We start from the raw sequence: 848 nt of genomic DNA, 5'->3' as shown, positions 1-848 counted from the left end.
TTAAGGTTAGAGATCACATGTTTAAAGGGACAGGGGGCTGGAGAAGTAGCTTAGCAATTAGGAGTACTGAGTACTATTCCCAGAAGACACACGGTGGCTCACAACCATCTGTAACTCCAGTAATAGGGAATCTAATGCCTTCTCCTGTGCACATGGTGCACAGACATGAATGCAGGTAAAACACCCACAAACATTAAGTTTAAAAAAAAAAAAGGAGAGGGAGAAAATCAGGTAGGCACTGGAAATAGGATGAGTGCTCATCTTGGCAGCATATATGCTAAAGTTGGAACAATGCAGAAAAAATTAGCATGGCCCCTGTGGAAGGATGGCTTGCAAATCCAAGAGGCGATCTCTATTTTTTTAAAAAGAAAAAATGATGCAAACGTGACCATGCTTGGCTCAAGAACAAAAGGTGAAGCTCTTGGATAAGAAGCTTCTGGCTATGGTAGGTTTAGCATTACAGCGAGTCAGACTTCCATTAGTTGGCTAAAATAGTTAACCTGTGTTAGGTAGCTAGCTATCAGCTGGAGAGAGGACGTTATTCTGGAGCCTTCTCTCATAATCAGAGGCTTGTCAAACCGAGAACAGGAGCAGCAGGTCCCTAATTATTGCTCAGAGTCCTAGCTCTGGGCCTGGGAAGAGACGGGGTATCATTAATTGATAGCAATCAAACCTGGTTCCAGGAGATTAATTTGTAGGAAGAAGATTTCCAATAAAGAATGAAAACATACCATTTTCCTTCCTGCAAGAGTCAATCCAGATGGGCCCATCCGTCACCTGGGCAAAAAGAAGTCTCAAGAAAGTTTAAGAAATAGTATAATACCTGCCTAAATGTAAATCAGGCTTAC

The 848-nt window shown here is 42.1% G+C and overlaps 1 non-coding gene across 1 annotated transcript; it reads left to right on the top strand.

The window, feature by feature from the left end:
• The first annotated feature begins 253 nt into the window (after positions 1-253).
• LOC113457183 lies at positions 254-360 on the top strand. The gene has a single exon (XR_003377808.1). It is a non-coding gene; the product is annotated as a U6 spliceosomal RNA (small nuclear RNA).
• Positions 361-848: the final 488 nt, after the last annotated feature.

This window comes from Microtus ochrogaster, chromosome 19 (assembly GCF_000317375.1).
Source record: "Microtus ochrogaster isolate Prairie Vole_2 chromosome 19, MicOch1.0, whole genome shotgun sequence".
NCBI classification, from domain to species: Eukaryota; Metazoa; Chordata; class Mammalia; order Rodentia; family Cricetidae; genus Microtus; species Microtus ochrogaster.
This window is presented reverse-complemented; position numbering and strand designations above follow the sequence as displayed.